The sequence below is a fragment of the Anabas testudineus genome, chromosome 1 (genome assembly GCF_900324465.2).
Source record: "Anabas testudineus chromosome 1, fAnaTes1.2, whole genome shotgun sequence".
In the NCBI taxonomy this organism is placed as follows: domain Eukaryota; kingdom Metazoa; phylum Chordata; class Actinopteri; order Anabantiformes; family Anabantidae; genus Anabas; species Anabas testudineus.
In genome coordinates, this window is record NC_046610.1 from 23824514 (window position 1) to 23836289 (window position 11776).

Sequence of the window (11776 nt, forward strand, 5' to 3'; positions counted from 1 at the left end):
CTACACCCTTCATGGGGGTTTTCAGCTCGATGGAGATTAAAGCTGCCAAGAAAGAAATCACGTCATGTAGAGCTACGCAGAAGATAAAGAGACGGAGCACACCTCCTCTCTTTTGTACCTTCCTGACTGAAGGTAACACTCTCTGATGCATCAGGGACACCGTGTGCCCACGAACAGGTGAATATGTGTTTGTGTTTATTAATGTATGTGTGTGTGTGCTGTGCAGGTGTCCTATGGGAAATTTCATCTGCATGCGTCTGTCTCTGTCTTATCCTTGGCCGTCTCCTGGTGGTCTCCTCCTTCACCTCCATGGAGCTATGATGAAGTGTAACAGTGTTTTACAGAGTCACACGAGGCAGAACCTTCAACGACGATTAGGCAAATTGTCACACAGTGTGGCAGAAGTAGAGGAACTGAAATACAGTACCAGAGGGGGGAAAGATGTTCCTTTTGTGTTTTTATTAATAAAAAGGATTTTTGAGCAGCAGACAAAATGCATCACTTGTCAAATCCAGACAAAATAACCCATGTCAGCACTTTTGTATTTGTGCAGCTCAGTATCCTCAAATCTAAACCGAGACTTTGAAGGTCTCACAGTTTATACCCAGTGCAGGATGAGGCGTCCTCTTTGGATGAATGTAATTACTAATAAAATGCATTAACAATAATGATGATCTATCCTTACCCCATCCAAGACTGGAGCTCCCTAAACTTTTTGCAAGAGACACCGTGTCATGTCAGGAGCCTTTTTCATTCATCTGTGCTTTTGTTAAATTATGTTATTATAGGTGAGAATGTCTTCAAACTGCCCACCACTGGGTTTCTTATCACACATATTACTTTTTCTTTTGCTGTTTTTTTCCTTCGTGGTGATCATGCATGAAAGATATTTCTAGTCTCTGTTCATTTCTCCAAGTGAGTTCATTCAACTGCGAAGTACGTTTTCACTGCCAAGACTCTACATGACAAAACATGTCTTGAATAGCGGTGAGCGTCTTCATAAGGAGACTCTTTTACTTGTTCATTTACCTGAAGGTCAGTTTGAGGCCCAGTTAAGTGGAAAAGAGACGAGAAGAGACTCTCAGAAGTCCCTCAGGGGAGACGCACAGGCCAGAAGAAGGGGTTTTAATGAGTCTTTGAGCTACCTGTGTGTGGTTAGAGGAAGGCTAGGGATTTTTGCAGTGTGAATAGGGCTCAAGTTGTCTTTCCCTGGGACATCAGTGCAGTAATTGGTAAGGAGGTCTGGGAGAAACCACCAGGGAATTGGTTGGCCTTTACCCCACGTGGAGCTGCTCTGGTTCACAAGGTCATATTCATAACATCCAAACACTTCTTTTTCCCCTACGGGATTATGACAACGTGACTGAGTTGATCATTGATCGTTTTTATGATTCCAGTTTCTTTTAGTTTGAAAATTAAAAGACTTCTGAATCTCTGTGATTTAAAGAGCACATACAGACTAAAGTCTGAAGTTATACTTAACAGAAAATAAAAAACACTACTTCTACAGTCATGACTCAACAAATTCAGACACTGAAAACTGGATACTGAACTTTTTTCTGTGCTGGACCCTCAAAGTCACCATACAACTTATATATTATATGATTTGATTATGTCTTCTGGAATCACTACATCAAGATTAATAGAATCAGTTTATCATGATTTGATGTTTATGCCAAATGTGGGCAAATGCCCTTATAGCATTCCTGTTATAGTGCGTTCACAAGAATAGGGCGGGCATATTGGAGGTCACAGTGACCTTGAGCATCAACCTTTGACAACAAAAATCTAATCAGTTCATCATTGAGTCTTTATGTCATCTTACACAGAAGTAAATAGTGAATTTGTTGACTGACTGAATTCATACACATTTGGTTCTCCAATGAGTATTTCCAGCAGTAGAACTGTGCATGTGGGTCTGACTCAAACCCACTGAGGCCCGTGTTTATCATAATGAAGGAACACGTCTTGCGGTGCAACAGTGGAACTCGTGGATATGTCGGTAACAGTTTTTGAACAACAGCTGAGCTCCGCACCACAGAAAATGATTCATCAGTTGGTATTTGCCATCCACGGGACTGCAACACTACTGTTGTTTACAGTGTATTAAGTTTATTATAGTTCATCTCTCTAAGATATTAGAAACCCATCAGCTGATCATCTTTGCCCTCCATTCTCCTCGTTCGTCTTCTCTCCCACTAGTTTCACCCACTTTTCTGTCGTCTCATCTTCCTTGAGTTTCTGAGCGTGAAGCTCATCTATCCGAGGACAACCCGAGTCCTTTCCTCCCCATTGCAGTTGAAGTCTCCCCTCTCGCTGCCTTGTCATCGTGAGTTTCGCAGCCACATGGCTTCTGCTTGCTTTTCACTCATTTGCTGAATCATGACTTTGATTCCCTTCTCTCTCTGTCTGTTTTCCTCCATCATCTGCCAGCTCTCAGTCCCCAGCCGCTGATCCAAGAAAAGTTGCTTATGTAACTCCAACTTATTTATATGTTATATTATGTAATGTTTTGCTGCAGTATCAACACTCAAAACAATATCCCTGCCAGTGAAGCTTTGTGCAGAGATGAATCATGTTAAAGGAAACTACTCACCACTAATGAGCGACAACGCTTTGGTTATTACCACGAGCACATTAGTTCATATTAGAGCTGCACTGGAGGGCTCGCTCGCTCTCTCTTTCTCTCTTGGCCCCCTCTTTTTCTTTTTTTTTTTTTGACCTCCTAGTATGCAGCCAGCATTTGAGCATTCAGTGGCTGGGATTTAGCTTCAGCATGTCAATACAACAGATGTCTGGTCTAGAGTTACATCTGCAGTCATGATGTTGCTGCACAGTTTAATGCAGCACCTTCTGTTCACATTAGATGTTCAAATTAGCTTCATGTTAGAAATACAATTCTGAGAAAATAAGAAGTCTGAGACAATAACCCTGATAATGTCATTAGGGTTCCTTCGTCTGGCATTGAATACATCACATGTGCAACAGATGAACTGACTAAGTGACAAATTAGAGGCACAAAGAAGTTATACCCTGGTAAATGTAGGACTCAGAGAGCTTGGAACTCTGGGTAAGTCAGGATATCACTGACTGCTGCACTAATTATGGCCATTCTTATTCCCTGGCCTATTTACAGTGTGCCATTTTGAAAGCTAAAGTCGAGGTGGGCCAGTGTTGGGCTGTCTGTTAGTGTCTGTACGGGGAGTTATTAGACTCTAATTAGTCAAATTATAATAGATTCCAAATATTACTGGACTATTTATTTTCAATTCCCACAGGGAAATCTTTGTGGACAGCCACCAAGGGTTTGGGTTCAATGTCTTGTTCCGTGTCCAGGGACACGTGGACTTGTGGCTATAAGGAACTCAGAATCAAACCACTGACACTGACGTTCATGGGCAACTGCTCAACCAACTGCATCACAGATCATCTTAATCTCACACATATAGTCAATTAGAAGTTGGTAGCTGTGAGCTGTCTGTGTAGTGTGTATCTGCAGACCCAGGACTTTGCTCTTTTTGAATGACATATGTTCCACCACCTGCTAGAATAGAGACTCACGTCCAGAAGAAGGCGACGTAACATTCCCCCATAACAAGTCGCCTCTAGTTCTTCAATGTCAGCTTGTTGCATCGCGGCGCTGAGTCAGCAGCTCTGACAGAAACCGGAGGAAACTTTTAGTCATCAAATCCAAATGTGGTCCTAGAATGTTTTACTGTGTGAGAGACTGAAGACCCCTCCCTTCAGAATAATGTTGTACAAATGTGATACCAAATTCTTAATCTTGATTCTTGATCAGGATGAATTCAGGGGATTTGTCCAATGTTATGGACAAAATGTCTGCAAAGTTACAGTAATGCTTAATCTCCATCAGCCTCATAGAGCTGTACATTAAGTCACTGATGAATTCATGAGGTTACTTAATTATTAGCAGCTGATATTTAAAGAGTGCTTCTCTTATACAATCCGGTCCCATTTAATTATAATATTCCACAGTGCTACAACATCTCATCTATCACTACACTGTAGCTCTACAGTTACCCAGGTATTAATCACACAAGAAGCTGCAGATTAGGACCAAGATGCTCTCAGACTTATTTTACACAATGTGACAGGTAAATGTTTTTTAGATTGTTGATTTCTTTCTTTTGCAGGGCCTCGAACAAGCAATCATACATTCTTTAAGTAACCTTTTAAGACTTGTGAGCAGTACTTGATCTTCTTTCCATGATGTGTCTCTAATGTCAAAATCAAGCAGCTAAAACGTTATGTCACCGAGGTGTGTGTGTGTGTGTGTATGTGTGTGTGTGTGTGTGTGTGTGTGTGTGTGTGTGTGTATTGTATACCTGTGAATATGCATGAACGAATTCACAGTTGACCTAATTATTTTTCACATCCATTGGCAGTGTTCCCAGATGGAGGCAAAACAAGGTGAGTAGGCAGGTGTGTGTGTGTGTGTGTGTGTGAGAGAGAGAGAGAGAGCCTCTTTAATATGTCACTTATGTTCCCTCTCTCCCACATGGATGGGTGAGGAGCTCGCCTCACTGAATGGCAGATTTGGGCCAATTAGGTTGGAGCTGGAGCACATAGTATACACAAATTCACACACACACATTATAGCTGTGACCTTAACACCTTGCAGATACACCCTCCTGTTCTTTTACACACACACACACACACACACACACACACACACACACACACATTTCCCTTCTGTACCACATCTCAAAGGCACTTAAGGAGGTACCCAGCCTCTTTTCTGCCCATACAAACGCACACATAGTATGCATACACATCCACTGCAGTGTCCCTCCCTCACACACACACACACACATACACACACATGCTGCAGCACTCCTGCCTTTACTATCCTCTGACATACGACACACGTGCGTATCTGCTGCAGTAGGTTCTCTGCGTTTACTTTCGGTCCTGCACTGATTCCCCTCCAGTGGAAATATTCCTGTCAAACGTTGCATCCTTCTCTCTCTCCTTCGGGCTGTGGCGCTGAACATCAGCTCAATGTCACACAAGTATTCAATTGACTCCAGTACATCTGCGGCTGAATCTTCTCCTTTACCCAAATCCCCACAGTGAGGCGGAAATGCAGACGACTTACAGAGTGCACGCTTTAGCCGCGTTCAGGAAATTGTGCGTGTCTTCAAGGGTAATCTCGCGTTTCTACTGAAGCAGACAAGACAGCCTGAAATCATGTTTGTGTGTTGTGGTTTTGTTTTTGTCATGAACTCCTGGCTGCCTGCTGCACCAGCAGACACAACTGCAACAGCATTTCTCAATCCTGATTCAGGCACTTTCAATTATTCATACTGCTATTGCGGTTCTCTGGCACAGTGAGAGCGTGGGGGGGGGGGGGGTGGAGGAGAAGAGAAGAGAGGCAGTGAAATAAAAAATAAAAAAGGGGAGGAGGGAGGGAGAGAGAAAGACAGAGGATGGAGAGAAGGGTGGGGAGTTGGTGTTTCCTAAGAAAGGCAGCTTTAGAGATGGAATATGTATGTGTACCCAGTGGCACCGGTTCTGCCGCGCCCGTCTCTCACAACCTCTCCCCTCTCTCGTTTCTTCTTCTCTATCTTTTGTCTACATCTTTTTTGCTCCATTTCATCTGTCGTTCCCTCTCACATCTTCCCATTCTTTCCCTCCGTCTCCATTTCCAGTCTCTTTCCTGTTCACCTCATATGTCGCTCTCTATCTACTTTATTTACAGATCCTTCTTCCACTCTGTTACTCTTTCTTTCTCTCTTTCTCTCTTTCTCTCTTTCCACGTGACATCGTATCTTCGCCCCCTCCTTAAGGGCCCCATTAGAGGCTGAACTGCTAGAGCCTCCAAAAATGAAGGGAGTGCTGTGGTGTTAAAGTATGTGAATGACCTGGTTTGTGCATGAAATGATAATAAAACATGATCTATGTCAATGTCTTCACTGAATACACTCAAAACATTCACAACGCTGGTGGAAGAGGTAAGTGAACCCCTGGATCTAATAACTGCTTCAACGCCCTTTAGCAGCAATAATCTCCAACAACCTATTGAGTTGAGCTCTGGGGCACTCCATGTGGTGAATTTTCTTTCTGTAGTATCAGGTCTAAATGTTAATGTTAGTGTTAATGAAATATGTATTCATCGTATACATTATATATTTAAATGTATACATACATAAATTGTATGTAACCCCCTGTGGGGGGGTTAGAAGGGGCTTGTCCACACTGCTTTTTTGTTGTAGGTTTTCTCAATACAGCAGATTTCTGGGCAGCCCCCCCCCCCCCCCCCCCCCCCCCCCCCTCCACCCTCCCAGTTATGGAAATCCCCTGCCTCCTCTGGTGGATGGCCCGTTTCTCTAACTGGTTCCCCAGAGAGACAAAGCGAAGATAGTGAGAGGGGGGGGACATGAGAGAGAAAGTAAAAGAAAGAAAGAAAAAGAGAGTGTTGGGGGAGCGGGAGGTTGCGTACAGCGAGGAGTGGAAAATAAAGAGAGCGCCTGGGCCTGTTTATTGGACTTCACAGTGAGGACGACGCGACGAGTGGATGAAGAAGATGAGAGAGATGAGCATTAAGAAGAACCAAGCAGTGTGTCTCATTAGACTGTGGGCATCAGTGTCATTTTCATTATTCATGTTACTGTACCGCTTCATAAGGTAGCAACATTACTACTGCAGCTTTATTCTGGCAATAAATCATTGAAGAAGTATTTCATTTTTTGTGTTGCCAGGTTGTGGAGAAAAACCCTTTTTTTCTTTTTACTCATTAACCAAATACCTTCATATGTCTAGTAGCTGTTTAGTGACACTGGACGTGTACCAATGATGGACTAATTGATTATGGAAAAGAAACCCATTTGCATACATGAAAGACTTTTATTGAGTTTATTGTCCAAGACGTGGTGTCGTGCTGTAGTTGTGGGTGTTTTTATGAATGGTCTGCACATAATGCTGTTATTTACAACTTCTAAATATTAGCCTTTATTAAGTGTGAAACATGTGAAGGCATGGATCTAATAAACCAAGATCCATGCCTTTACACAGACATGCATGCTTCACCTGCATGCTCCTTCTCACCTCACCTCACATTCACTGGCAGACACAAAGCTGAAACATTTTCTTTAGATGAAAATAAAAATGTTCTGCCAGATGGGCTCTGAAATATTAACTGCCAGCTTTAACTTGATAAGGTGACCTTTTAATGATTTCAGATATTTATTCATAAACACGAGTGCTAAATGCAAATGTTACATTTATAATGCTGTTCAAAAGACATTTGATTAAAATGAAATTACTGTTGGTGCTGGGGAAACATTTGCTCCTTAGCAAATAGAACTATATGGATCTTAGAGCATTGGTGTTTTCCCCAAAGTTCCTCAAAGCACAAACATTTGACTCTATTGTTTGAGTGTTTATTCTCTCTGCCTCAGATGATGAACTCAAATTCATAAAAGCAAAATGTTTTATAAAAGAAACGCATTCAGCCATGTATGTAGTTTTCCCTTAGCAGGAAAGTGATGCGTCTCATTTTTGGGTGTTAAATAGTTTGCTCAAGGGGAACTCAATACTTTACTGGTTGACTTTTTAACCTGATTTTACGTACAAAAAAAAAGAAAGATTATTACAAATAATATTTAATAATATAATATATAATAATATATTTAATAACTAGGTCAATAAACTCAGTTAACAGAATATATACAGTAATTGTGCTCAATCTAACAGCAACTTGAAACGAAGAAACAGAAAAATACATGGAGGAAGTGTGAACTATGAATGAACTATTCAGGGACTGGTTTTCACAAAACACGAAAATGTACAAGAAAGAAGGGAGTCCACATCTAACACAAGTGGCAAGAAAAAGTATGTGAACCGTCTGGAATTTCATGGTTTTCTACATTAATCTGTCCTAAAATGTGATCTGATCGTCATCTAAAGATGTTTTCAGGATGATATGCTGTGTACTTTTTACACCAGATGTAGTGCTGTGTGTTCTTTCCAAATAGTTCAATAAAGTTTCATCAGTTCACAAAACATTTTGTCTTAAACTGCTGTGGAGTGTCAATGTGCTCTCTGGCAAACTTCAGTTGTGCAGCAAAGTTCTTTTTAGTAAGTAGCAGCAGCTTCCTTCATGGTGTCCTGCCATAGACACCCTGCTAGTTCAATGTTTTACCTACTGTAGACTCATGAGCACAGATGTTAGCCAGTTCCAATGATGCCTTCAAATCTTCGGCTGTCTCTCTGGGTTGTGTCTTTACCTCATTAATGAGTGTTTGTTGTGCTCTTGGGGTCATTTTGACTGAGAGTAGCCACAGTCCCAAAGTGTCTCCATTTGTAGATTGTAGTTTCTAGAAGCTCCTTTTGACCAGACATTGTTTACATAAGTGTATTCTTCTTGCTTAAAAAGTTAAAGTAAAGTAGCTCTAGTCCACACCTCCAAACTCATTTTCTTAACTTCTGCTAACACCTGACTTCAATGAGCTTTTTCATATCTGAGGTGCTTTTTCCACTCGCATTGTGAAGTTTTTCTGGATGTTCTCAATAAAGACATGAAAGATCAGAATTTCTTTTTGTGTTATTACTTTAGGCACAGTGTATTTGTCCTGTATACTCTTGACTTAGATGAAGATCAGATCAGATTTTATGACACAATAATGCAGGAAACTTTGAAGTTTCAAAAGATTCACATCTTATGATACTTTTTCTTTGCCTCTGTACTTGAAAGTCATATGTGTATAAAAAACGGCCTAAATTAGAATTCTGCATGATGTGGGCACTTTAACATGGTTACTTTCTTCACTGCTAACATAAGCAACTGTTCAGTTTATCGCAGGGGTGGAAGAAGATGAACCACAGTGAACACCATTACTGTCTTCTGAAGTCTTCTCAAAAATCTATGAAGAGCTATTTCTGGGCATGGTCACATGTGGAAAAAAGTTACACGCACTTTCTGTCGTCTCCTGTGCTAGATCCCACTTCACGGATTCTGATTTCACTGAGCTTGTTCACCCAGGACGACCTTTTAAATGAGGTCAGGACTCCTGGCAATGATGACCCCTCCCCTTCACCCTAACCAGTCTTCCTCCAGCTTCCTCACTGACATCCTGTTGTCATGCGTCAGCCATACATATTTCATCGAGGATTCAGCAAGGGGTAAGTGGCAGTAGGTTAGGGCTAAGCATTAATAAATCAAAGCAGATGGGAAATGGTGTGGCAGGTGTTGATACAGAGTTGGCAGCAAGGACATGTGCTTTTTTTTCTCCCACTGATGTATGTTTGTTTTATGACCCCTGCACATCTAAATTGAACTCAATCAAATTTCAGAATGACTTGAAAATAAGCATATATTCATGAAAACCCCGCTTAGTACTGATTCCAGCAATAGAGAATCAACTCACCTGGGGGAACGGCATCACAAACAGAGAGAGGAAACACCTGAGAGGCCTCAGAACCGCAGGCGAGAGCATCCATCTGTGGAGAGCTGAGTTATACCTCAGCAGGGTTTCAGATCAAACACTCACTTCAAAAGGCTTCCTCATCTCAAAGAAGGGGCCAAATAGTCAGGATTGTCCAAACTTGTTTGGGGTGCAGAGACGCTCTCATAGATACTGATGTCTCCAAGTTTTTATATCTCATTCAAAGTTTGCTTGAGGATTATTAAATGAGGGGAGCAGAGACAAACCATTGCAGCCGAATGAGCTGTGTTAATGAGCAAAAACATAATTAGCTTGTTCCACTAATATGTGTAAAGATCAGAAGCATGAATCGATGTTCTGAGTTCACACAAGAATGAAATGGTGGTGAGCAAATCAGCCACAGAGAAGCTGTGAGCAGCTGCAACCGGACTGAAATATCATCACGAAACGAAATGTGCCGAAAATGAAACCACTTTGAAACATGAATTAAAAACATTTATTTAATTGTGCCCTTGAATCATTCATTCTTTCACTGCACGGAACAGTTTTAAGGTTTTTCGGTACTTTCAGGGAATTCGACTTTTATTTAGTCTTTGTGGGGTTTCAGCTGCACAGAGCTGTCCTGACACAGCTCTTCTCTTTTTGTATTGTCCTATTTCTGAGGACTCTTATCTCTAAAGTTACCTCTGCCCTTTCTGCTGCTGTGACAGTGCAAAATTTCCACTGTGCGACAAAAAAGGTTTTATTTTATCTTATCTTATTAAAGAAGCAAGGCTGGATTACTCTGTTACAGGGACCTGAGACAAAGAGTCATTTATAAAAACAGTTTTATGTAGTTTATCTACACAACTTTCTTTACCACAGGAACCATATAAGCAGAATACAAATGACACATTTAATTTCTACAACATTCTAGACATTTTCTAAAATACAATAGAAAGTCCAATCTGTAATTTGTTAAAGTCCAAAGTAAAGATTTTGAGTGTTATCACTGAAAAACAAATTCCGATGCCCGTAGCATGCTTTAAAAAAAGTAGTGACAGAGTCATGTTTACCATTGTGTTACATCATCTTTCTTCTTCATGACCCTTTTTGGGAACACCGGAAATGTACGACTTGTTGCAGTTTAGCTAGTGGAACATTTGTCCTGAATACAGGACTGAGATTCAGATGATGACTTTCTTTCTTTCTTTCTTTCTTTAAAAAACAGCTGAAACATTGACTCGTAATCTCCACAGTGTGGTTTCCCCAGAGCCCCGAGTCCTTTCACAATGTTATGTACTGTAGATAGTGAAAGGCCTCAATTCTAATCCCGAGAAATATTCTTGAACTAAGTGACAGTTGTCTGACAAATCTTTTGGCATTGATGGTTATAAGCAGTGAGATTTAGATTTAGTTACACAGTCTTCTCTAGAAGTATTAGAATAGCATCTTATCTTATTGTTTTTCACTTGTTCACCAAGATGGATATGGGATAAAAAATCTGGATTTCAAGTTTTTGTTTGAATGTTTGTTTGTTTTTTGTACATCTTAACATATTAAACAACACAGAAAATAACTTATTACCCAAATATTAGGTGAACAAAGGTACTAGAACATGTTACTCACACGTGTTTCTTGTGACCCATGTGAGTCCTATGGGACTGATTTTTAACTACTGGAGCTCTAAATGACTACTCTTGGTTTCGCATTGGGTGCATTTGGTGTTAAAGAAGGATAGGCATGAAAACCCGACAACCAGAGAGCAGTGCAAGGGAGAAAAGCAACAGAACTGAGAAATGAAGGAAAACCCATCGGAGGCACAGAACAACATTTGGTGTAGCCAGTAGAACAATTTGAAATGTCCTGAAAGAGAAAGAAACCATTATCTACTGAGCAAATACATATACCAGGTCAGCCATAGAAAACAACTAGCTGACAAAACAGGCACTGTGAGATTTTTGAAGAAAAACCCAACAAAATGTCACCATTCAAATGAGTTCATGAGTATAAACTCATCTGCAGTAAGAATCAAAAAGTCAGGTTGGAATTTGCAGAAAAGTACAGAGACGAGCCTCCAGATTAACATTTGCCAAAGGGATGAAACGACCAAAGTGTGGCTGAAGAAAGGATGATGATCTAAACAATAAGCTCTCCTGTGAAGCACAGGCAGTGCCGTGGCTTGACCCTGTATGGCTGCTTTTGGAACAGGCTCAGTAATCTTTATTTATCATATAACTAAGGTGATAGGAGAAGGATGATCAGAGGTGTACAGAATGATTTTGTCTGCAATTTACAGATAATTGCATCATAACAAATTGGGAGGAGCATCATCATGCAGCAAGACAACGAGCCAAAAGACACTGCCAACTCAAAAAGCATTTAATCAG